Source organism: Syngnathus leptorhynchus, chromosome 13, assembly GCF_054491065.1.
Source record: "Syngnathus leptorhynchus isolate UIUO chromosome 13, UIUO_Slep, whole genome shotgun sequence".
Taxonomy (NCBI): domain Eukaryota; kingdom Metazoa; phylum Chordata; class Actinopteri; order Syngnathiformes; family Syngnathidae; genus Syngnathus; species Syngnathus leptorhynchus.
This window is the reverse complement of record NC_141207.1, coordinates 2,392,239-2,417,464: the sequence shown is the minus strand read 5'-3', so window position 1 is coordinate 2,417,464 and position 25,226 is coordinate 2,392,239. Positions and strand designations below refer to the sequence as shown.

At 38.3% G+C, this 25,226-nt stretch overlaps 1 protein-coding gene across 4 annotated transcripts in view; it reads right to left on the bottom strand.

Moving 5' to 3' along the window:
- ptprsa (protein tyrosine phosphatase receptor type Sa) overlaps positions 1-25,226 on the bottom strand; it is a 313,388-nt gene that overhangs the window by 154,891 nt on the left and 133,271 nt on the right. For all 4 annotated transcript variants that reach the window (XM_085929036.1, XM_085929035.1, XM_085929040.1 and 1 more), the window contains one exon: positions 21,240-21,430. The gene's annotated coding sequence lies outside the window, so the exon portion shown is untranslated. The remainder of the gene's footprint in view (positions 1-21,239; positions 21,431-25,226) is intronic.

The window sequence follows — 25,226 nt, the reverse complement described above, 5'->3', positions numbered from 1 at the left end:
TTTAGTTCACTTGCTTAAGCTCGATGCGATGCTGTCCAATGACTTTTTTTATTTTTTATTATTAAGGGTACTATCATATTAGAACATGGAGGAACTGTATCTTAGTCCTTAAGGAGTGCATTTGGTACCAGCAGATAATAAAAGCCCTCATAAGCCTTTTCTCTAAGTTTTTTTTTTTGGGGAACAATGTACCATGAAGTAAATTGACTCATTGCCGGATGTCCTTCAATGTTCTGCCCGTTTGATGTCACTGTAATAATGTAATGAACACAGCTATCACGACCCTGCCCCCCAATGAAAACTCAAACCAAATCTGTCATATAGCTCCCATTTGTATCCATTTCCATTTTTACAGCACAAAAACCGGATGACCACACACTCGGACTGCACTTTAATGACTCTGCAGAGCATGACGTATGATTCATCTTGTAGATGCAATTGAGCTATGTATATGTGTGTGCTCTAGTCAGCCTTACACATAGTGTGAGGCATTTTGAACAGTAGTGGCCTCCACCATGGCCCCGAAACAATCTTGGCTGTCCATCTTGTGACAGGTGAGCATGATTGAGGTGCATTACAGCAGGAGAAAACAACGGATGCTTGAGCATGCTCTCCAATCACCCATCTCATACATAGAGAGTGGCTGCTGGATTGATGGCATGTCAAGAACTGTGTATAGTGGAAGCACGCTTGGTTTCAACCAGCTTGGAAAAAGTACGCAACACAATGGCAGTACCAAAAATCCATCCAAGTAAAACGCCAAAGAAAAAAAGACCAATTCTGAAAAAAGCTACCTTCAGATCTTGAAGAAAAAAGACATTTTAAAAGTATATATATCCATCACAACTCCAGGAGAGGAAACGCTTCATAAAATGTATCCAGACCATTAAGTCTGCAAGGACACTAATGGCTGTCCATCCAAAGGATTCTCTGCTAAGGCAGCAGTGATGGACTCCCTCCTGTCGTGGCGATCATTGTGTGGCACCACATCTTAATAGCAAGAAGACGACTTAAGTACACATAGCCCTGGTTGAGCGATCACAAGATTTGTAATTCAAACTGAAGCTCTAACATCAAACAAATCATATCTTAAAAATCCAAGTAGTACAATTCAACATGCATGACAATGAACAACTAGAGTGAGAGCTCCTCATGGTGTGTAAACGCCATCTCATGCATTACATCATCCGTTGCCCATAATTTAATGACTTCGCTCCAGGAGGCCAAACGTTTGGGTGTAATTGAAAGTGAAATATGGAAAAGCAAAAGACTCAAGCGGCGTATGATTGGTTGCCAGAATAAATCTGAGGTGGCATAAGTCAGAATATAGAATATATTTGAAAGGGCTGGACTATTTCCAGTAAGGTTGGGCTCAGGCAGTCAGTGAGTGAGCATGCTAATCCACTGGTGGATGTTTTATGTCTTGCTTGGATGCCTCCTTCTGGGCGCCATAGCAATGAGGTGTTTCTGGTGGTGGGATTTAAGAGTATGTCATGAGACAGAGCATAACCAAAAAATGTAACACAGCATCATCATAAATTTGATTACATTACATTGCGCTGCGAGCTTGTGAGCCATTCTAAGGCGCCGTAAAAAAAGAAAAAGCTTGAACGGAGTTGCTGCAGCTCCAGAGGAAAAAACAAAAAACAAATAAAGCCATTTTCTTTTTAACGACCCGGGTGGTGGGAAGATATTGTTGTTTGGGTTTTATGAGCTTTGCAAGACACTCATTGATATAACAGCAGACATGAAGAGGGGGATTGATTATTTTAAATTTTAAATCTTTTTTTAATAAATTATTAATATGAAGTGCAATCAATGTTTTATAACTGGGTATAAAATTCCAAAATGTATAACAGTTCTAAACTTCACAAAAATTGTAATGCATTTACAGTGCATTTTCTTCAAGTGCTTCATATATCAAATACGTCAGTCAAATGTGTCACGTATCCAACAAGGGGATAAGCACGGCATCATCACTCATTTTAAATACATCCTGGAGAGAAACCCAACTTCACAGCTTGGAATGCTGAAATAAAAAATATGGTGGTTCTGGATGTATAACAAAAGTCCAACATATGTCCACCTGAGGCTCCACCTATACACACAGACATGGTGAGGAGAAAGAAGATTGTAGGACTGATGAGATCCAAGGAAATATAATTAGAGGTGCTCGTCAAGTGGAATAAATTGATCAGAAATTGCTATTGAAAAGAATCATGACCCCAAGCTTCACTGTTCAAAACACACACACATTAATTTACAAGATACACCTCCGCCAAAATAAGAATCATAAATATGCTTCAAAAGTAGTATTTAAATGTAAAAATTATAATAGTAACAATACTACTAATAGTGCTAATGATATTGTTCATACTAATAATAATATGTAGCATTCTGCCACTTTCTTTCGGGGGGTAGAGGAAAGCCGAGACACTGGAACTGTCTTTTCAGAACCACAACTGCGCCACTCTGCTACCTTCCCGTATTTAGACACCTGCAGAAGCATCGCAGTGTTGGGGACATGTCTATCCATTTGGCAGAAAACCACAAATGAAAAGAAAAAAAAACATTCGGAGGCTGCATAGTATGTCCCGTGAATTTCGATCTTAACGCACGGATTGCGCGCTGCAAAACGTTCGTGGTCAATTTGGCGGGGTGACAGATGGACTCCCGTACATTGGTTAAAAATCCAAGAACGTGAGTGCAAAAGTGTGCAGAGGGAGCCTCCTTACCTTTATCAGCCTCAGAGTTCCTTTCTGGCTCTGGTGTGTGAGCCGTCACATCTTCATGTTTAAAACAAGCAGTAATCCCCGAGTTTCTTTCTTTCTTTATCTTTTTTTTTTTTTTGCGTCTGAAATTGTGCGTCCCAGCCGCAGGTCCAGTCGATTCACCAGTTCCTCTATCGTGATAAATCTAGAAGGTAAGTATTTTTTTTTTATGTTTCTTATTGAATTTTTTGACTTAAAATCCAGCCCAGCGCAGGTTGCCGAGAACGCGCGTCTGTGTTCGGCAGGAGTCGCTCCCTCAGCACCAGCCGCCGTGCGCACTTGGAGGAACCACAAGCGAGTCCGAGCACTGACTGAGGGAATGATGTCATGCGTACGGCCCTCCCTCCCTCCCACCCTCCTCACATACAAGCCCCACTGTCTCTCTCTTTCATACACACCTCTTTCCTCGGCGTGCTCCCCCTATACCACCCAATTATTCCTATGGGGGCGAAAACTACCAGGTAGGATAAAAAATACAACAGTTTGTTGTGCGACTGTTTTCAGAAGCAATGAAAATGAAAGACGCACTAAATGTGGGATTTGTTTTCAAATTATCGCTGATTTGATCGTTGATCGAAAACAACGGGAACATGCGCGCACGCACACAGGCGCTTTGCAGGATTTTTTTTTTTTTGCAGCGCTCGACTTGACACGATGAAGTCACGCCGTTCCCCACGCCTCGCTTGAGGTGTGGTCCAGTAAAGCATCGCCGGCAATGTCACCGGGACGGGTGGAGGTGGGGGTTTGGTTTGCCAGCGTTGCAAAGCACTATAACTTTCATCTTTCCCGATGCATTGAGCACATTTTACGTATAGATAAGATGGACAGAGAATAGCAAGGTTCATGATCAATATCACGCTTCATTACAGTGCAAAGACATCGCACTTAAACCAACGCATGTGTTAAAGTACAACTCGACTATAAGGCATAAAGGTTTTTAGTTTGAGGGTTTTGATTTGGCAAAAAAAAAGAAAAAGAAAATAAGTTACACAAATAATTATGATAGTAAATTATATTAAGCTGAAGACAATTTAAGTAAATGCCTCATGTTACTTTTGAAGGATGCCTATAAAAAATGTATTATATGAATGATGAGGGGCAATCATTAAAACTACGTACTCTAATACTAGCTTACATTGCAGTTATTTGAATATTTGCACAAATTAGTTATTATGACTATAAAACCTACTATTCCCAAAAGTTGTGTAAAGCTGACATTTATGTCAAAAAGCATTCATGTTGTTAGTATTGCAAAATAAAAATGATTTCTTTTAATGTCACAATTGTCAAATTGAAGTCATTCACACACACAAAAATGTGCAAATGCAGACCTTTTTTTAATTATTGCAAAAAGAAAATGGATTTCTTTTAATGCCATAATAGTCAAATTGAAGTCATTTACATACACAAAAATGTGTAAATCCAGACCTTCTTTTTTTCCTCATTTTCAAGTGCATAAGCATGATCAGCCTAAAACAATAATGCAATTAAAATGTACTCGTGACAATACATGTCACGGCATGTCATGGCAATGCTGTCATGATATCACCACAAATGACAGTCATATTTTTCCATGTGCTTAAATTAAAAAAAGGTGTACATCTACGCATTTGTCATGAAGCACGTTTGTGCCACTTTGGGTGCATGAAGCAATAAGATAATGTGGGTGTTCCCTGTCAAATCTGTCTTTCTGCATATAATAAGCAGTTTTCCTTTTATGCTCTCCAGAGAATATAGTAAGTCCAGTTCCTGTCCAGATGAAATCATATTACATATTGCATAATCATATTTCACTTGAAATTTGGATTCAATTGCAATATACATCACCACATGATGTAAAACGACTTTCAGAAAACGATCAAATCTAATTCATTTTACTGGGCTAGTCAAATAGGTGCTGTGATTACACCGTTATAGTCATGTGTGGGGTCAGTGGCCTTTTTTTTGCCTACAGTTAAAACACAGGGATCACACTCTAACAATATCGGTCTAAATATCGAATCTTTTTTTTTTTTTATTAACTGATGATTGCAAATGGCATCATTTTTCCTATCATCCAATAAATTATCAGTCTGATAAATATTGTGCATCTCTAGCGAGAATAATTTGGTTTTGGGGTTTTTTCTATGTTAGTCATCAAGATAGGGTTATGTTAAAGTGACTCGCCCAGTCCCTTGTGCAAGGTGGAAAAGAATGGCTGGCAAATCTCTTTTTTGTTGATGGACCTGCAATATGATTTAATTTATTTTACGGTGTTCATTTCATATAGACATAACATGTCCACCTTTAGAGTGGGGTGGTGTACACGTCCTGACTAGCCAAAGGCACATTCGCTACATAAGGACTTTTCATGTGTGTATTTTATTTTTCCTTCCAAATGTATTTAAATGACATTCAGTCTTGAAGTCTCAAGAAAAGTCCATGCTCCCTGATTTATAGCCAGCCTCAGACTTCAATGACTCAGGCCTCTTTGATGTTTGCACACTCATTCCCAGGTTACACCCAGGCACATAAAATGGGCTTTCCCATTAATGGAAGAATATAGCCCCATCAGAACATGCCCAATTATCAAAAGGGGATTTTTTTTTTTGTTTTGTACATGATTTGTGCACGATTCATTTTTTACTTTGGCATTTCAAATCAGTGACACAATCATTTGGCAACAACATACACACACATTGTCTGGTAAAGAGTCCATGGGGTCATGGGGTTATCCTGCCTTTTGCCAAAAGTCAGCTTGGATCTCACCTGCAGCCCTAATGAGAACATACAATATAGAAAATGGATAGATGGATGGATGGATGGATGGATGGATGGATGGATGGATGGATGGATGGATGGATGGATGGATGGATGGATGGATGGATGGATGGATGGATGGATGGATGTGTGAAGTAAAGGGTATGGCTATAAGCAAATTGTCTTTTTTTCCCGCCTCACACATTCAACAGGCAGGAAGAAAACAATTTATCCTGATATGTACTTCAATTCTTCACATAGATGGGAGATATTTTCTGGACCCTGGCTATGCTTTAAGTAAAAATAAAAAAAAACCTTAAAGCAAAAGGACTGCAAGGGTGTTTAATCAATCAACTTGAAGCTGCTTTCTTAATCAATTTATTTTAAAGTGCCTTTCCATCTACTTTGGTGCAGCTATTTGGCCACAGGGACAAGCGATGATGTCGCCTGTTGCAAAGCTTTGTCCATCCATTCCTTCACTAATACACAGACATTTTGTTGCACTTAACCCTCAGGATGATGAGAACCTTGTATTACAGTAAACACACTTTTCCCCTTCTGTATATTTCTGCCATTCTTCCAACCAGCCTTGCAATCTATATTTTATGTTCTTGCTGATCTGTATTCATGGAATGTGGGATATTCACATGTTCACATCTTTGAGCACCTTTGAACGTTTGCCCTGCATATCTTTGAACTGCAGCATTCAGAGGATTCCAAGATAAGACCCCCCTCCCCCAAAAAATCTTGTGATGCATTTGGCCACAGCAATTCTACATTTGAAAAATGAAACTATAATTTTAAAATCGTGCTTAATTATCCATGTGCTATGATGGTCTGATACACGGAATGTGACAGTGTTGTGTCTGTTTGGCTACTTAGTATGAACCTTTTATCAAAGAATGCTACTTCACTGTTGCTATGAAACAAAAATGTCTTGGGTGGTATTTAGACTTCACCACCAGCACGAGACAAAAGAAAATAAACTTTCACAAGTACTAGGTTAATCAACCACAAGAAGTGACAAACTAACAAAGATAGACGTGTGTATTGGCACCAAGGCACCCAAAACCAAATGGGAGAATTTGTCTGCATTTTGTCATTTATGTAAGGACAATAAAGAAGTAAATTCTGGAAGAAAAAGAAAAAAAACATGCCCGATATTGAAATGCTAATACATACAACCTCTGCATGTTTTTTTAACGGCCTGCACAAAATTACAAAGTCCTGCTTTGCAACCTGGCGAAAGTATCGTATGCATCTGATTTGCAAAGAGGACACGCTTATTATACAATTTGACTTTGTTGCGAGTTAGTTGGTTGAGCAGAAAGTTGCAAAAGAAATGGTGAAAGTGAGAATGAGTGCGGGTCTCTGGGCGCGAGACATTCTTTCCACCTCCAAGAGAAAATCACAGGTAATGTGACAGTATCACAAGCATAACGTGAAAACAATAAGTGCTGCTAAGAATGCGGTAAAACATGATCGTATCACCATTTTTAATGATGGTGTGAGAGCAGTAGCATGGAAAGGAGGACCTGGGAGGCCCTTGGTTCATTAGGTGGAGGCACTGAAAGGGCGAGAGCAGGAAAAAGGAGATGAGGATTCAAGACAGAAAGGCTTTGAAGCACTGACAGGTAGCAGGGCTTATTTCCTGACTCTTCTCCTTCCATCATCCCCTCAGTTCATACAGTTTTTGGAAACTCACTGGTGGCGGGATAATTATTGCTCACCGTTTCCTTGTCTCTAAGGCTCACTTTTTTCTCCGTTCTGCCGGAGCTTTCTCATTTGCCTCCTCTCATCACTGGCATCGCCGTCTTCCTTCTAGCAGCACTCGCTGTGGATATGTATAGCAACATCCTGACAGGACACTGAGGTGGGCGAACGTGTGATCATCTCACAGAAGATATCTGCGTGAATACACCATTTTGAAGCCTGGCACATTACCATAGCAGAGGATATTTAAAGTGTAGAGGTGTAAAATGGTTCTGGGTAAACCTGATCCTTAATATATACAATGCTGACGGTGGGACTGAATACTTACCACTCATAATGGTTGCACATTTTGTAGTGTTATTACTCTTTATTCCCCACTTGTATCTTTGATTTAGGTTTTCTTTCAGACTTTGGCTATTCTGATAAGGGCAGGTCAGAATTTAAGAAAGGAGAAACTCTGAGACGATGAGAGGCAGATGCATTATTATATTAAACTTCTAAAACTTCTAGTTTGCAGGCTCTAATATGAATTGAAGTTTGCCTGGTTTTCTTTTTATTGGGTATTGGTGTTAACATGAATGTGAATGTTCGTTTGTCTATACGTTCCCTGCGACCGGCTAGATACTTTGCATTTATTATGACTCAGCAACCAGCCCAGGGTCAAGTTGGCCTTTTGCCTGAAGTCAGCTGATCTTGAAACCCTCCTTGCATTAACTCTATATGGAATTGTACTACTACAAAAATGTTAACATACATCTAAATCATAACTCTACCCTATCCCAGCTGACATTTGACAAATGGAAAATTACTACAGCCTGGACTGGTTGTTGTTCATTCACAGGCCGCCCATAGAGACACACAAGAATTCCCATTCATATTCACACATTCCCAGAATTGGAATTGAACCCACTTTGTCTGCACAGAAAACAGATGACTGTGTCGGTTTGGATAATGAATGAACGAACGAATATACAAGAAACGTTTTATGCTAAAATATTACACAAGCTTGACTACTTGAATCTATCCTTGACAACTTCAAGCACCTAACCCTCAAACAAAAGGAATGATTCAGCATTTTATGTTCATGTACCACAATAGAACACGACAGGCTCGCTGAGCAGGTTTAGTATGAGGCACTGAAATTTTGAGATTAATTCACAAATGCATACGCACACTAACACAAACTAGTGTAATGCAAAGCACCAGTACATTATCGCCCAACCTTTGCTTTCCCTTTTCACCTCATTCCAACAACCCGCCAAGCAACACCAGCACAGTGATAAGATCTGACTTAACCTTGTTGAGGTACATCACCTCTAACAACAGCAATAGCAATGCCTTGTCATAACTACAGACCATCAGCTCATGGCCATGGATGCACTATTAGGTGAGAGAACAGACAATACTATATTTCTGTTTAGAGCATACATGCACATATTACATGTGCAGTACATTATGATTTATTCCTGTGTCCGATTGGAATACTTGATACCTCCCCACGCACTTTCTCAGTCTCTCTTTCGTTTTCGTGTTTAAGCATTTCTTCTAGCATTTTCTATGATGAGGGTCTGTTCATGCTAATTTTATTCATGCACAAAAAGCTAAGTTACATTAAATTAGCAAGCAGCATGTATAGCTACAGAGTAGACGTGACCCAGGGTGGGGGGGGGGGGGGGGTCGCGGGAATGCTGGAGCCTATCCCAACAGTCATTGGGCAGTAGACGGGGGACACCCTGGACCGGTTGTCAGCCAATCGGAGGGCACACAGAGACACACAAACATTGGCACTCGCACTTAGGGGCAATTTGGAGTGCTCAGTCGGCCTACCATGCATGTTTTGGGGATGTGCGAGGAAACCGGAGTGCCTGTAGAAAACCCACACCGGCATGGAGAGAACATGCAAACTCCACACAGGGAGGGCTGGAGGTGAAATCGAACCCGCACCCTCCTAACTGTGAGGCGGACGTGCTAACCAGTGGCTCACCAAGTCGCCCTGTCTAAAAACATGCCTTTAAAAAAATTTAGGGTTAACGCAATTCCCAAATTCTTGACCTCAATGTCCACGTAAAATCCAGATTTAGGTTTACATGCTAAAAATGGCAGGTTTGATGTGGATAAAGGCCACAGCTATTGATTTCCAATACGCTACCTCTTTGCTATACAGTATTGAATTGCTCAATTATATTGACATTTCTAGAGAGGTGTGTAAATATTTTACAATTAGTAAAAAATATTTTTAGTAGTGTAGATCCAAATCAAAGACCTCTGACCTCACAAATGTCCTTCTGGGTGAAGGAGATTAGAACAATTTAAAAATCTAGCTACATTTCCTTTACAAGTAGAAGCTGTTTTAGCTGCATAGTATGAACCACCGTCAACTGGATTTGAGATGAAAATCAACAAGTTTTCCTAACGGAAGCTTAACCCACATAGTATATATACCGCATTTACATGTGAGACAAAATTTGATTTGCAAGTGCTGCACAATCCTTAACGAGTTGCATCTTAGCTTTAAGTGGTTCTCCCTACCATCCTCTCTGAAATAAATTGAACACTTGGAACCATTTGAAGGAGGTAGTTGTGGTGAGAAAGAAGTTCCTTCAGAGACCTATTATCCACAGCGTCTCCAATGGTGATATGGGGGTATTTAAGTTGAGCTTCTCCCGCTCCCCCTATCTGTCTTCATCTGTCTCACTCACTCTATGCTTCCCACTCTTTGTGTTTGTGTCAACAATCATTAATCACCTGTAGCTACTAGGATAAATGTTGTGTAGCATAAAATACAATTATATATACACATTATATCTAAATATAAATATATGTATACATATATTATACCGAAATATTAACTTAATGTGTAACTATATACTTGTAATTGTAACAGTAATTGTAGTTATGCAAAGGAGACATTTTACATAAAGCTTAATGCTGTAAAAGATCTCATGAGAAAGCTGTATGGTGCAACACACTATACTGTTTGTTTCAAGCAACAATTGCCATATATGCATATTTTGTGTGCAATGAATGTTCAAAAAAAGGACACACAAAAAGTTACCATTTTGTTTTACCAGTGCCTAATGAAGAACTACTCCATAGTGTGTGTATACTGTCTTAATAAAAGCAGACACTATTGCTATTCTTTACACATATTACATCGAGACAGTCACACAAATGATGCAAATGACCTCAAGACATCACACAAAGGCAAATTGTCGCGGTTGCTAAGCGACAGTGGCTGGTTAAGCAAAGGCGTAGATGAAGATGAAAACAGACTTAGGGTTTGAGAAAAGCGTTTAGTGACTAAAGCCTCTATAAGAGTCATAGATGCGGACCCTGTAGGTAGCAGCCAGCGGGCAGCTCATGACCACTTCAGCATAATACCAAAACATTTAGTAAAAGTTACATAAGAGATGGCAATCATTGATTTGTATTTCATGAACTCTTGTCACTTTTATGTGCAAAGTACAAATAGCACACTTAAGCACAATATTGTCATAGCATCTCAAGCTTGACAAGAAAATGAATGGTATGACCAATTTTGATATTACATATCGAATCTAGCAAGAGAAGCAGTAAATCATCACTTAATGGGCAACCGCTGTATCCACAATAATGATTATCTAAGTTTGGACTCTTTCTGCCTCACATTTAGCTTGTTTGATTGGTTGGTTGACTGATTTTAACATGCAGCACTAAAAATAAAAACACAACAAAGCAGTGCATTTGCGGTCAGAATAGGAACGGAAAGCAATAACGCTTTTTTTTTTTTTGCCAGTATAAGCCTCATTCGCGTGACATTTGAAATGTGACCATTCTGGAAAAACACAGTGAAAGTATAAAATGTACCCAGAAATGAATCTGGTCAATATTAATGGTTAAAATATACAAATTCTACTAGATAAGAGTACTGGACGAGTCTCTATTGGAGGCAGTGATGCCAACCAAGTATATTTATTGCTAGGATTACCAACTAGACCAGCCTAAACTGATTGTGGCATATTGGCAGTCAGCCTCTGAATGAAGGAGGATTTTAAATATGGAAAAAAGTTATTATGGCCACTCAGTTATTATGTTTATAATATCCAAATTTTGTTGTTGTGTCCTAACAGCTGCAGCATCACAGTACAATAGTTGTTCTGTCTGGGCTGCCTGATAAGAAACTGTCCACTCCTTTCTATTGCTACATTTTGTCAAATCAGTCTGTACACTGTAAATGTCTGTCTCAGGGTCTTATTAGTTCCTACGTGGTATGCCTCAGAATTACTTCTATGTTTCAAGTTAGCTTGGGAGAAGTGCATGCACTCGAAGTCCATTAAACTACTTTTGTTACTCTCTGGTCAAATATTAAAATACTAACTCTGTATTTTAACGCCCATGTTAAACTAAGCGTAAGGTTTGGCTAATGCAATTCTTAAGCAAACAATGGAAAAGCGATAATCATTGGCCATATCCACAGGCGCATGGACACTTTAAAAAATGTTTGCTTGTCTACACATTTCGGCTTTGAGTCTGTACTGGACAAAAAGTAAACCCTCTTGCCAGAGTGGAGACTCCTCAAAGTTAAATTATCAGCATTATTGTACAGGCAAGTAGATTATTGTTGTTGTTGTTGTTTTTTAAATGGAATCATGATTCTTGTTCGTGTTTTTTTTCTGCCAGAGGCTGAATATTAATGTGCAACTCTCAACTGAAATATTCATTCTGTATGTATATATGCAAGGGTGGAGTTTTTTTTGGGGGGGATATTTTTATAGTTACAAACATGCATGTGTGCCAACATAACAAAATAGATATACTTTGCATTAGGTATGTTTGCACAAGGATAATAAAAAAAGAATATAAAAACCATGTTTAAGATAAAAAAGGATATAAGGAATTGCAAGAAGATCTCCACTTGCTAATAGTGTAAAGTTGGCTACTGTGAAGCAACATTTGAAGACGGTTTTCCCTACATGATAATGCATCTGTGCCCCACTGCTTTTATAATTATATTGAAGATGATGAAAATAATAATAGTGTTCAATTAAATGAATTTTACAGTGATTCAAAAGGTTTGATGCACACTTTTGTCATTTTCATGAATTAATACGATTAAATACTATGACATCCACCACACAAGTCCACACAGGTCAAAATTATTCTGGTTGCACCTCGATCAAATTCACTCAACCACTTAGCCACAACTGAGTCCTGCTTTTACTGGTCTTAAGATTAGCCCAATTTCTGCCTCTAACTAAATTGTCAGGTGACCTAGGGCATGTACAAGTAATCCCCCTCGGTCCACCACAAAACAGAACACGGTGCAGCTTGGTCTGCCAAAGTCCGAAACATGTGAAAGGATTCTTGCATATGCACAACAAAACAACATCGGCCAAAATCTATGCCTTGCACTGTCTACGAAACTAGAGCCTTCAGTGTTAGCAATTGCCATCCTATGTTATGTTTATTCAGTTGCCATTTAAACCTAGGTTTAATAGCCTTTGTGGTTTAATATCATTTCCCTTGAAGCGCTCATTTGCTTTTTTTTTTTTTTTACATTAAGTTTCTATTATATTGCTTTATATCCTTAACATATTTTTATAGCCATACCAATATTGCCATTTCTTTTAAATCTCTCTTGATGACATTTTTGTGGATAATAACCTTTTATTGTTTTGGTCTTCATAGCCTTTACTTTGAGACTTTTTTTCCCCCTGTTTTTTGTTGAATTTCTCCCTGTAAAGGACTTAATGACTTGTATCAAGAAACATAACATTTAAGCTATAAATCTTGCAAATGCCCTAATTTAGATTGCAAATACATCTCGGTATGTGCTATCTACTGAATATGCATATTTTATGAGAGAGTGGGATTTCATGCAACATTAATGTGAGCCTACATTGCATGTAACCTAAACTTCATTGTTTATGAATGTTTATCATTATTGTTGATGCGATTAAAATATGCCCTCATTTGTAGCAAATGCAATGGCATTTAAATTATTTTTGCCATTTAAGCCTTAAATGGCCTTAAATTTTAAGGCCTACATTCAAAAGCAAAATCATAACATGCAAGTTGCCACAATCTGGTCATGTATGCAATGTACAATATGGAATGTGAAAGGCATGGTTACTTGACATGTTGCATTAGTGGAAATTTGTTACTCATATTGTGACTTTGCATGATTTTAGGTTGGCCAAATATATAGTTTGACTTGTTCTTGTGAGGCCTTTTGAATTGTGATGCTGCACTCTTGACATCACATCAATTGGTTTACGTGACCTTGTGTCCTAGTACTGACCTGCCAGACTTGCCTTATTACACAGCTGCCATGTTATTGCCAATTCAAAGTGGCAGCAAAGTCTGTTGATGGATTCCAATCCATGTGAGATATATGTCAACAAACATTACACAGTATATAGTGTGTTTTAGAGGGTATTAAAATGTAAGAATTTTAATTATAATGCTTTTAATTTCATGGTACCAATTAGACGGTCATGATAATTGGGATTTGACAAAAGGTTTAATAAAAAAATAACTGTGTAAAAGGTGAATTTAGCACTTAAAAAAAAACAGTTCGTCATATTTGTCATACCAATTTGAATCAGAAAATGGATTTTGTTTTGTATTGATACCTATTGAATCGTCTCAAGCATTTCACGTCAGATTAAATCGGTTTTATGATGATGATTTGTTTCTTTGAATTTCATAAACTTGAATAGTTTAGGGTTTGGTGAGACTTTACATACATCTTGTTAGATGTTAAGATGAAAACAGCTAAAGTCATACCATATGGAATCAAATCATAATCCTACCGAACTGAATCGTTCCACCTGAAAACTTAATGTTCGTGAATTGTATTGTTCCCGAATCGTCTCTTAGAGAGATGCACAAACCTATCGCCATTATATTATTTAATTGATCTTTATAAATTAAATCCTCTTTGGTCCCATCTTGGGCCCACAATCAAATTTTAATTGTTATTTTAAAACACAACCAGCCTCAAATAAGAGACTGTTGTGACACAAGGTGTGAGCGAATGATGTGTCATTCATTTTCTCGTACTCTCATGCACATTCAGTCTGCCGGCTGCTGCGCACAGCAATGTCGCATTGATATTCATCTTGGCCAGATTACAGAACTCTACATCACAAAACAAAACAAAAACAGTGTGAACATAGCCCAAGACCTGCCCAGGCATGTAAATGGGCCAATTCTTACACCAAGCGCACATGCTCCTGTCTACGAAAATAAAGCCCATTGTTTTGGGAGAATTTCTGACATAGATACAGCACCAATGTAGTGGTTGTGGCTAACGTCGTCTTGCATACAATGCACGCTCTATGTGCAGTACATGTTTAATTCAGTGTCATCTAAAGCACAACATGTACAGTAAAGTGACTTGAAGTTTCCCTTGAGGGATTATAATGACTCTTAGTATAATAATAAATACATTAATTAAGAATGCAGTCAATATGACAAACAGTCAAACCTCTACATACGATTGCTTATACATAAAAAATCTTCAACATACGTTGTGAAATGTAATCAAATATTTGACTCGACATCCGAAGTAATTCCAAACATACGATGTTATCATGGTTATCCAGCTAGACGGCACGTCGAGATGATGTCAGTTAGCGTCCCAAGAAGACTGACACAAATGGTAGTAGTGGTAGTGGTATTTTTACATCTGTCTGATATAATGCATTTGTTTTATTAAGTATTTATTAAGGAGTTATCATTGTTTTTGGAACAAATTAAATGAATTACAGTGCATTGTTATGAGAATATTTGATCCTACATACGACGATGTCAACATATGAAGTAGGTCCCAGAACGAATTAAATCCGAAGGTAGAGGTTTGACTGTATCTATGAGTTATATTAAAAATGGAGTGTCTTGTTGAAATGAGCCAAGTGTGAATTTATTTTATTATTGTGAATAAAATAGCAAAATAAATGAAATTATCGAGAAACGACAAAATTGGCTGTTACGTTGCAGTTGAATCGTGTAAAAAATTCAACTCACGTCCCCACTACAAAGGAGTTAAAAGGGGACTTGGTCAACATGAAAAAAGTGAGAAGTGAGAAATGCCTGTTATTAAAATTAAACAAGGTGAATAGTGGGGGACACAATGTATCCAAAATTGATAGGATAGTGTCAAATACAGCACCTTGTGTCAACTCAGTGGAGAATAGGATTATACTTTAAATAATTCATTTGTTTCAACTGGGACTAGCAGCATCCCAAGTAGCCATCCCAAGTATTGCAAATTTCTTTCTGTATTTGGACATGTGAAAGACATTAAAATATAGTTAGATTATAAAAAAAAGAAAAAAACTCAATGAATAAAGAATACCCCAGTATAATTGATGGGCATCGAAATGCATTGGAGATATAAAAAACATTTTTTTAAAAGCCAAAAACTTCAAAAAAACTCATGCAGCTCCAAAAACAGGGGAGAGTACCAGTGCAGAAGCTACTTTTCGGTTTGTAACTCTATTTGGTCCTGGAGCTGAAGCTGACTTTGCCTTCCTTACTGCTCCTTTGACTTCGCCCCACTTTGGGCAGTTTTTCGTCCAGCTGGTTATCTAGAAAAAGCAACAAATTTCTTCCTAATTTCACAGGCAAACCTGATGAGATTAAATTGGCTATACTGTGCTTGGAAGCTGGACATTATGTGCCTGAGAGCCAACAGCGTCTGGATTTGATTCAGGCCGCTTTGTGTGGAATTTCTTTATATGCTCACATGCATTTTCTATATTTTCCCTGCAAATGACTTGTGACCATTCCAGGGTGCCAAGCTAGCCCAGATGGATAGGCCGATAATTTTGGCAGAATTCTAAGCCGTTACAGGCAAGACAGTATTCTATAGATTTGCTTTCCTGTTGAGAAGCAAAACATTTGTTTGTGCATTTACAGATTACCTTTGTCAATTTAAATAAAAACATAACATTGCTGTCCGCAAGGCACCTGGCGCACTGTGAATCATGGAACTCGTAAAAATTTCCATCAGACATAAAACTATGAATTTTGTATTATACTCGGGCTGTTTGTTGCAGAGAAGCAAACATGGCAGTTGTCAATTTATGCTTAAAAGTGTACTTTTAAAAATAAAATTGCATGAAAAAAAGAAGAACGTACAATAGGAAGAGGTTCTTGCAAATAGTGTTATTTATTTGACAGATGTGTACAAAAAGGCTAGCATAGGGTGAAATACAGAAGAAGTGTGATCATTATAAATAGTTGATTTATGCATGAAATGCTAATTAGCTGATTTAGTTTCTTGCCACCTGAGATGTCCTTGAGCAAAAAAACACAAAGACACACATGCACACTCATGCACGCGCACGCACCCAAACACATACGGACATATGATGACACTTTTGTAGCCATCAAAAATGTCCTAACTCAAATAGACTGTATAGATTTGTCCTCTATGGCTTGTGGAAATTTAAGTGGAAAAGGAAATGGAGAAATGGACATACAAGAGCAATGTTAAGCATCCTAAACACCATGAAGGCAAGACGATAGGCTCTATGGGGTTGACCGATGATTTTAGTAGGTCGACAACGGGATGCAGGGTGCGGACAGGGTTCTACCAAAGTTAACTGTCACCACTTACTTAACGATATATGCGCGATGTCAAGGGTCATTACTTTAACAATAATACTGAGCATAGTGGGTTTATGACGCACTCAAGCGATAACACAACCCCCAGAGATTAGTAAGATATTTTTACTTCAACTTTGACATTTCTATTGTGAATATGTACGTCACACAATAAACTAATTGGCACAGCGGCATAGGAATCGGGATGTGTGGCATTGACCTCTCCCTGTGTGCGAGCGAAGTAAGATTGTTCCTTTATTAGTCATTTGGTTTCACCTTATTTTTTATATATGGCCTAAGTGTCCTTTTCTACACGATATACAAAAACACACATGGTATTGAACTGAAATTTTACAACACAGTGTGACTCTTAGTACCATTGCACTCTTTGCTAAAGTAATCAAAATAACCCATGTCATTTGCATGGTTCCATTACATACTATTTCAATCCCTCTCCACTCAGGGTGAGCCAAACAGATTTAGAGCTGAAGGCAGTTCTCAGCAAGCAGACTAGCATTTCTCCAAACAACCAGTCAACATTTTAACATTTAGAACATTCACTCCTATACTCACAGTGATGCCCAAGCACACACTTACACTTACAGTACATTTCTTAGGGAAAGTTGCTTTACTCATCAACACAACAAGAATTGTACTTTCCTAGACATTTTTTGATGTCAAGCTGTACCACACAATAGTCTTTTGCTATTTTAGTACATTTAGTTGATTCACAATTAACTTCCTTTTTAAAAAATAAAAATAAAATTATAACTGCGTGAAGCTGCTTGACATACATAAATATAATATAATCACATTTTTTGAGTGTAGACCTATTGACTTAACTCCAAATATGTCATTATTATTGTGATCTGTAATTATTCATTTTATGAGTATTAATGTTAATTTGTATTCTATTATCTTGGAATTTTGACCTCCTGCCACTAAGCCTAATAATGACATTAAGTGAGGCAAAAAAAATAAAAATCCATGTTCAAGAACAGAGACTTATAGAAACATTGCTAGAAGTACGTGTCCTCTGGGAGCCTTGTAGGGGTTCGAGACTATGGCAAACACCTGTCGGGCACTGGATAGCTATAGAGGGCCTGCCCCACCCTTTTGTATTCAAGACATTATTTCATTACTCATGCTGTGCTTACATTGTGTTTTGCCCCAGGCTCTGTCTAAGCAGCACACCAACCCTACCCGCACCCACACATGCAAGCGCAAACACGTGCGCATGTATGCCTGCTTCCATCTTTAGAAAATGAGTATTACATTAAAAATGAATGAGGTAGCAACATTTCAGTACTGAATGTGACAATGTACATTATGCAAAGAGGAGTGCTGTGAGTTGCACTAGACTGCAAGAAACATACGTACTATTGTAGATATTCAGCCAAAATGACTAAAACATTGTAAAAATATTGAGAATAGTGTAAGAAAGTAAAGGGCTATTGGGTGTATTTACATTTTTTTCATGATATTTTCCTTTATACTAACTATAAACTTATATTTCTGTGTTTGTAAGGGAATCAAAGTATAATTATAGATGTTAAAAAGGAAGAAGGAAGTTTTTTTTATATTATTTCAGCTATAGTTTTACTGGTTCAACCTTTTTTTTAATGAGATGTTCAATTGGTGTTAGAATCATGATGGAAGTCTGGAAAAAAATTCTCCACTGTCAGGGGTCCCTGGATCCCAAGAGTTTGATAACTCCTCTTCTAAAAAGTTAAATACTAATGGCTAAACCATGCCAAACCACCCCTAGTCCTCCAATCACTACCACTTCACTCTGCAAAAATAATTGGATCCAAGGTTGTCTTCTGCATGAGTGAAAATAGATTGATGTTTTTTATGGGCGTTCAGGTTACTTTTCTTTGAAGTTATGGTATCAGAAACTCTTACTTAAACTGGCACACACCAGAGTAAAAGGGGGACAAGGTGAGCATTGGCTCATTTACATGATACAACCACCCCGAAGCTGTCTGATTACACAGGACTGTAAAAAGAGTGTGCTGTAAGTCTTGATTCTTGGAGTATTTTGACTGAAGCATGTTCCAGGGATGTAACGCACTTGTGCACTATCGCACTAATACCATAACATACTCGATAAAACCTCTTCATGAGTCACTGTTTGTCATAATTACACACAAATGGAGAAAAAAAAAGCTCTGCGTTATTTATTAGACACAGCTAATTTGTTCCAGTTCCTTCAGATTTTTGGCACACCGTCAAGGAGATAATTCATAAAAAAAACAAAAACAAAGAAATGACACACTGTTTGTGCTGTTTAATAACATTGAGTGCTTATTATTGTTGCAGAACTAATTTATAAATTTAACCATGAGAAATGGCACAGTGACACGAGTGTGAGAGGCAGGGGGGAGAATAAAATAATAAACTCAATTAATCTCTCTTTGTCACAATGTTACCATACCAGTTTCATTTTACAAGACTGCTTTCAAGGCTCAACTGGTCAGCTAAGGGGTCTAAATGTGCTTTTCTCAAACAGAGATGGTGAAGCAAAGTGCATCGTGTGATTAACATCCGGCACTCTCGGGCAGTGTTGTTGACAGCATAGTGGATATGTTTGCCTCACAGATTTGGGGCAAGCTATGCATTCACAGCCTCTCTGGAGGAGCTAGTCTGCCTTTTCAGCTTGGAACAAAGAAGCAGAAAGGCTTGTGCTAAAGGCAGCAAATGTAAGCCTGTTACCACATCCTAGTCTCAGACACATCCCCACACGGTTATGTCATGTCATACCCACACACAATTGCAAGCATGCGTACACATTTGTAATTAAAGCCATGTAAGTACCGGTACATATTATTGCTTGTAATCACGCCTCCTCAAAAAAAAAAAACAACTATCAAACCACACAACATGCATCCAATTCCATGTTGCACTTATAGTAGATACTGTTAAGTTATCATAAACTGTACTATACTTGCCATTTGTACATTAAGAATACTCAGAATAAGTACACACCATGAGAAAAAAAAAAAGGCCCATCAGAAAATGATTGCATGCTCACATTCAGATTAGACATAAATACATTTCATTTCCATTCACTCCGCCTTTTCCATTCTTTTGCTCCTCCTTTCACTGCTGAGGCATAATCAGCCTCTCTAATCCATTCCCTTACATTAAGTACTGCTTCCTTGTCTGTTTGGCCTCTAGCGCTCGCTACACTAACTGCTAACAGTACTGATGTTTTCCTCGGAAAACCTCCTGGTCACAGCAGGGAGATGGAAAGAAAAGGGAGACAAATCCCTCTGGCATCTCTTGGAAGAAATCCCCAAATTTGTCCCTCCCTCCCTTAAGCGAGACATGGTTATTTCACAGCTTTTGTTTGGGAAATGCCACAAAACAAAGCAATGAAGTTTGGCCTTCTTTCTTTGGGGCTGGGCTATTTTGAGCAATGAAACAGATGAGGGAGATTTGCCTTGGTTCTTCGATTTATTTCTGAAGTTTATTAGAAAACAGAACAAATGGGACATTCCACTTGCAATACACACTGGCTGTCCGAACAGCCACTTTACAGAGGAGTAAAAAGGTAAAGCCTTCCATGAGACAATAACTGTATTGAATTGATGTATTAACTAACAAATTTCAATTACCAAAATATTTATGCCCAAGTGATTCATTGAGTGTCCTGTAGTTTTACTGTAGTTGTTGAAATTATATGGTAGTTTTTAATCAGGTGGGTCAGTTTTTTTGTATAAAGTAAATGAGGGAAACAAAGAATTGCTAAATTATAATTATAGCCTATATGGTTAAGTGGTGGCCCATCATGTTTAACAAGTGTGAAAGTTAAAAATTTATAATAGAACAAAGATTGAGTTGTAAGAGATTAGGACTAAAAGGTTAGGGCCATAGAATCCAACCAGGTTAAACATCTTGAATGGTCCAAATATTGACACTTATTTTCAGAGGAGTAATGGAGACATTTTAAAGAGAAGTTCTTGTGAGTTATGTTTTACGTAACATATGTTCTTATTATTATTATGATTATGATGATGATTATTATTATCACTATTATTACATTTTTATTTTTCAACAGAATAGGGTTAAATGGGAGGTTGTCGATAATGCACCACAAGTTGTTTGCCGACCGCCAAAAAACAGAAGACAATGGCTTGATATTGAAATCAAAATGGTCAGATCTGCACATAATGATGCAATTCATGCTGTGCAGGTTGCAACATTCTACCACAGTGGTTCTTAACCTTATTGGAGGTACCGAACCCCACAAGTTTCATATGCGCATTCACCGAACCCCTCTTTGGTGGAAAAAATATATTTTTTTCAAATTCAAGACATCAAGGTTTTTACTGGTGCACAAAATGAGCCATGCATGAACATCACCTTGTTCAAAGAACATAACCAACACAATGCATCAACTTAAAAGAAATGACATACCTGCAAATCTGTGTGACTTCTGCTGTTGCCTTTGCGAGACCAGTTCAGATATGCGTCGTCACAACTTCACACAATAAAATCAGGTGTGTTTGGATCTTCGCAGTGGAGGTTCTGCCGAAACTCTGAGACCGACTCACCGAAGCCCTAGGGTTCGATTGAACCCAGGTTAAGAACCGCCATCATGGTTGAATCTGAAACAAACAAATAACTGATGAAGGCCAATGGGCCGATACGTTGTGGTGTAGTTTAATGTTTTGAATTTTTACATTTGCAGTATTCAGCTGGGGACCTGGAATCCACCATTATTAAACAGAATAACAGCACCATGGTCTCAGGTGTTCTGTTACTAAGACATGTTTTGAGCTTCTAAAACAATAAAAGTTGTTCGGTCTGTACAACTGCCTACACAATGACAATGCAATATGAACAGGACGATGTGATACTCATTACCTTGTCACCGTTCATCTCACATGTAATATGGACAAATAATGCATTAGTTTTATTACATTGCCATGATGTTCAGGCAAAACAGGCCTTGGAGAATAATGGATCTTGAGAATGCAATTATTTTCAGTATTTGGCTGTGAGCTTCTTTTAAAAAGCATTTAAAATGATGAAAACATTTTTAAGTGATATGAATCTAATTTTGTTCTGTTTGTTTTGACAACGTTTACACATAGTTTGTGAATAATGACATGATACTGGAATTTACCGCAAGGTGATATATTATAAAATGTCTTTAAAGTCCCTGTAAATATGTGTGAATTTGACACACAACAAAGAAGAATATTGTTAACACTGCCAAATTTAAATGATTATAAATGGCATTTAGTATTTAAGTATTTAAAACTCGTGAAAATTCAGGCCTTTCTTACTGTCCTCATAAGCTTTAGGTTTTCACCTGTCACTCAAATACACACATTTATCTAGCATATGTCTAATGCCTCTTTATATGTTTTTGCCGCAAAAATATATTCTTAAAGCCTGAAGCAACAAAAATATACATAGTACTGTATACAGCTTTTTACAGGCAATAAAAAAAAACACAGAAATACAGGTCCGGGGAACTTGTTGCACAGTTGCGTAATTTAGACAGACATGGCCACCACTGTGCTTCCAAACCGATTCAGCTTGGCCATATGCTCAATTCACCCCAGTCTTCCACTACATTTCCCCCCCATAAATTGGAGATACACTGTGAGAGTTCTCATAAATTAACCTGAGAAATAGTGAGGTTCCTACCTAAGAATGCTACTTTTCTTGACACTCACTCAACATTTTATTCATCCTTAGTATCAATGCTTTTATCCATCCATTTCTTATATCTCTGATCTTGGGTTAGCTGAAGTCGGTTTACTTTGGGGTACACGTCAATCAAATACTGTATATAGTATTTTAACTAATAAACTGTTAATAAAATTTAATAATACGTATCATGCATCATTTGTCTCAAACAATAGACATTTTAGATTCAAACAGTGGACATTGGACTTGCGTAAAAAAATTGTACACCTCCAAAGTTCACCTTCTACTGGCTGGTCTCATAGTCACCCTTTGAAAATTACCATCATGTCAATCCTGGTGTAACCTTTGGGGAAGTCAAAGAGTTTTCCAAGACGATTAGACACAGGTACTAAATCTTTATTCACCTCCTGCTAATCTCACCCTTAAAGTAGCTGTTCTCAAAGCTAAATCAAAGAACGGCTTCCATTAAGCCGTGCACAGAAATAGACAATTTGTTTCAGACCTTTAAGCATTGTTGGACTTGATGCGGATTAACTTTGCAGCAATTAGCTAAAGTAAATGAGTGGAAATTGTAATGTACGTTAAACTTTGACATACAATTTAGCAAAATGTACTCCCTAGTACATAAAATAAAACATTTTCATTGTTTTTATAAGGAGTTCTGGAGACAGCAGGAATTGAAGTGCAGTAGTACCTTAAGTTCAACAACTCAAAACATCATAACTGAATCATTCATTCATTCATTCATTTTCTGAACCGCTTAGTCCCCACGGGGGTCGCGGGCGTGCTGGAGCCTATCCCAGCCGTCATCGGGCAGTAGGCGGGGGACACCCTGAACCGGTTGCCAACCAATCGCAGGGCACACAGAGACGAACAACCATTCGCACTCACACTCACACCTAGGGACAATGTTATAGAATGTTATAGAAATACTATTAGCCCATCCCAGGCTCCTTTTCACTTATTGACCTAATTAAACAAAATTTTAAATTCACTCTTTTCTTTCCAGTTTCAAGATTGGAGACCCTTTATTTTTTGCCTCATCACGATCAATCACTCATGGATTCTTGAGCACTGAAAAATAGTCTAATCATTCGGATGTGAATTTGGAAAAGCTTGCATATAGAATATAATTCTTTTTGTCATCAATTTTTCAAAACCCTCCTAAAACATGCAGCATGTACATTTTTTTTTAAACATTGTCAAAGGGTTGTGTAACTGGGGGTTGAATTAATTGCCCTTGAAAGAACATGAATGTTTTTCCATCAACCAGAGGGTGTGTTGTTTGCTGAACCATGTAAAGATCCTGCCACCACCCTCCGAGTGCCTCACTAATAATTACATTCGGCTTTCATCAACATAGCTCACGTACAGGGACTGTTTGCAACATGACGCAGACTCAATAAAAGCGACCTGGGCCCCGCAGAAGGAGAAACTGCAGCGCTTAGACAGATTGCAGCTGTAGAAAGTTCATGCACCACTAGACTCAATTATAAACTACCCTGGAAAAATCCTGCTTTCTGAGAAGAAGAGATGTAAATTGTGTTTACGTTAGCCTTGTTGAGTAAATACTTGTGAGTGATGCCATGTAATTCATCATTCTGTCAACAAACTATCATCCTCCAAATGATCATTTCATGATTACTGAAGAATTATGTTCAGAGGTTGTTTTTTTCATTTTCCCAATTTCCTGAATGAGAATAAATAGAATAAGTCTAAAGTATGAAGTTTTCCTTTACAAAGTTGATGGGAAGCAGGAGCTCAAATCATGACTGATCCTCCCTTATTCAACTTACAGGAAATTATCAAATTTTAATACAGATGTGTTTAATCATCGATGCAAACTCTTCCTCACAGAAGAATTATCATGAGATTACTGTAATCAAAACATTTATGATGACACATTAATTCTTAGGTCTTTGGGGTATTTGAATATTGGCGTAATTGTAGATTGTAAGCATGTTTCGCATTTGATCCCACATTGCACTGCAAAATGAAATGAGTAATAGTAATACAGACTAATTAAAGGACATAGACAATTAGATTGTAATACTTTGAATGTGTTTGTGCATGCAAAAAAATGTGTGAGGAGGTAGAGAGAAACTTGCATTGTCTTTTTATCTAAGGAGATTGTTGTTGACTTCCGGAAGGGTCACGCCCAACACCTGCCACTGACCATTGGCGGTGCTGTGGTGGAGAGAGCGAGCAGCACTGGGGGTGCACATCAGTGAAGACCTCTCCTGGACCACCAACACTGCGTCACTGGCGAAGAAAGCTCAGCGCCGCCTGTACTTCCTGCGGAAACTCAGGCTAGCAAGTGCTCCACCAGCCAACATGACCACTTTCTACCGTGGCACCATTGAGAGCGTCCTCTCCGGTTGTATAGCTGTGTGGGGTGGTAGCTGCACTGAATACAACATGAAGGTCCTGCAGCGCATAGTGAACACAGCTGGTAGGATTATTGGTGCTTCACTCCCTTCCCTGAAGGACATTTACGCCTCCCATCTCACCCGCAAGGCGACCAGGATTGTGAGTGATGTCACCCCGTTCACACCTTGTTTGATCTACTGCCCTCTGGGAAGAGGTACAGAAGCCTGCACTCCCGCACCACCAGACTCACCGACAGCTTCATACTCCAGGCTGTTAGTATCCTGAACTCTCTTCCCCCCTCCACGCTCGGCTACATAACTTTGGCTGCCTTGCACTACTCCTCCTGTACTTTTGCACTATGTTCTGACTGTC